We start from the raw sequence: 2,608 nt of genomic DNA on the forward strand, positions 1-2,608 counted from the left end.
AAAAAGCGGGTTCGATGACCCACAAACCCTCTTTTGCTACGCCACTGAACCGCGTAAATTTGTGTGACGTACGCTGCTATCGGCAGGTAGTTGTACAAACTAACATACATACMTTAGCACATGTAARTAAATATATATGTATGTAWTGAGTGGATAAAAGTACGTCACGGTTGCTTATTGGTAATTACCGGCAATTGCATCAGCCAAATGTGAATGCCTCACTTTTACGATGAGACTTAACAACGAATTATAGCTATCGCCAATAAAGCCAACACTAATAGGTAAAAAAATTGTATTTAATTGTCTTTGAGGAACTAAATGAGCGTTATAAATAATTGGGTTTTTGCAACACGACTGTGTTTGCAAAATCCGTATCGACAGTTATTGCAACAATTGCAATGGAATGCTGTTACCGGAATGTTAGTATATAGCAAAAATTTGGGTCACAACTTTTGTTATGCAAATTAAATGATTTAAAGGCGCTCGAAGAGACGATTTTCGAGGAATTCGAAAATTTACAGCAGAGGAAATTWAAATTTTTTTACCTGGAGGCGCGTATTTATGCTCAAATGTAGACATGGAACAATGTGTGGCGCTGTGTGGCGCTAAATTTTGAACGTATTTGTATTTACATGAGTGTGCTGTGTCTATTAGCACACTTTGCTAATTTTTCCATGTATCTCCATAAGCCTTCCACAGTCCATTACACAGTGTTGACTGTGACGTCACAACAATGCCAGCGCTATTGGTGGGTGTGACGTGTGACGTATTTTAGATACATATATATAACTGTATAGTATTGCAAATACCTATATAACAGTATATAAGCACTTAGTGGGCATATTACGGCCCACATATGGTACGCGGTAAGCTCTTTTGCTTTGGCATATTGTTGYTGTTGTTAAGAGTTCACGCGAATGTCCTTGCAGAAGTGGTTAATAAGAAAAGTTATTATATATGGTAGACCATGTAAAAATATAGTATGTACGTGTATGTGTTAGTGCGCGCTTATTGTAAGCGGATCAAATCGAATGTCGTCTATTTTTAGACTCACACCCACGCGTTTTTATAAATCATGCCGCTGTGCTTGGCATTAAATCGAAAGACATGACARCCAGCAAGCATATCCATWAGCATGTATGTATGTATGTTATGCGGACTTTAATAAGCTGTGACTTTAAGCGTTGTAATGAAGGACATTCAGCTATTAAATTTCGTTACAAAGAGAAAATTCTAAATCGAAGCGAACTCAATAACCTTTTTGACTTGTGCAAGTCCTTCAACGGCGTGTGAGTGTAAGCTTACCACGTTGTCTGTTGTTGCCTCGAAACGYTTGACGATGATATTTTACAACTTTTACCGCTCACGAAATAATTTTTGTAACTGTTTATATATTAATCGCACAATTATTTGAATATTTTTCAGAAAAATTTTACCACCGAAAATCAATTACACGCAAAACACACGCCTCTCTTCGTCACACTGGAAAATCACACACGCCTGCACAGTATCTGAAATGGAACTGAAARCGTTGGCTGTCGAAAGTTGCTTAAAATCGTCTCGAAATGCTCTCGTTTGCTTTATAGAAATCGTCTTTCGTGTATCTTATGGGTACACAGCATCCACATTTGGAAGCGGCAACGGCAGCGTAAACGCAAGCGTTTCGTTAGTCTTCGTTTGYTCGCTGGTTCGTTCGCCGCTCCCGTTTCCGCTGTCACGCCAAACWTACTTTCGTCCCTACCATACCCACTAAGGTTCGTATGCGGTCGTTTCATGAATTCTGTAAAGCGACCTCAATGTATGTAATCAAGGTAGTTGAGTGTGYCCACTTGGTAGCATCCTTCGTGCGGTGGCACCTAGTTGGTGCCGTTGAATATACTACAGTGGATGGAAAGAGATGTTTAATTGGTGAAAATTTATAGTTGCTGTCACTAGTTGCTTCGATATATTATTTGGTTTTAATGAAACAGTTTTCAACTTCTCTCCTTTTGAAGCTATGATTGTGTAGGTTTAAGTCTTACTGGTCCGTTCTTAATTGTGTCTATAATTTCGAACAATATATTCTTGATATTGTTGTTGTTATAGCGTCAGAATTCTTTCGAGTTGGCAATCCTTGGCCGGATGAAAATCTATTTCCGTTCTGGTTACGTAGCCCCAACTGTCGTGGGAATGTGTCTAGTACTGATCATTTAGCCATTCTTTTTCTTAAGACAATAGAAGAAAACATCTACCTCGGCTGCCCCGAAGCGTTTTTTATAGCATAAAAGGGTATAAAAAGACCTATAGTTGTCGGATCTGAACAATGTGTTCGCAGATTGTAGCGATTCCTTAAGATAATCTGTGCCAAATTTAACGACGATACCATGTCAAATAAASAGTTTTCCACTTGAGTGACTACTTCGACTATATTCAGACGGCCGGACATCGCTAAACCGAATCGGCTCGTCAGGTTGTTCATTTATACATGGTATTTATACATATGTCCAACGTTTCATTCTTTGTGCTACTTCGTGGCAAACCTGTTCAGGGTTGAATTAAATAAAGGTAATTAATTAAAGAGATATGACCGCTTGATTTTCCATCTCCATATACTTATATCTTATGATTT

The 2,608-nt window shown here is 38.5% G+C and overlaps 1 protein-coding gene across 1 annotated transcript in view; it reads right to left on the minus strand.

Moving 5' to 3' along the window:
• The window catches only part of LOC108972068 (Y+L amino acid transporter 2), a 46,669-nt gene extending 45,175 nt beyond the window's left edge, over window positions 1-1,494 (minus strand). The window contains exon 1 of the mRNA XM_018938535.1: window positions 1,306-1,494. The gene's annotated coding sequence lies outside the window, so the exon portion shown is untranslated. The remainder of the gene's footprint in view (window positions 1-1,305) is intronic.
• Window positions 1,495-2,608: the final 1,114 nt, after the last annotated feature.

Source organism: Bactrocera latifrons, unplaced genomic scaffold (genome assembly GCF_001853355.1).
Source record: "Bactrocera latifrons isolate USDA-ARS-PBARC rearing strain unplaced genomic scaffold, ASM185335v1 scaffold_374, whole genome shotgun sequence".
NCBI lineage: Eukaryota > Metazoa > Arthropoda > Insecta > Diptera > Tephritidae > Bactrocera > Bactrocera latifrons.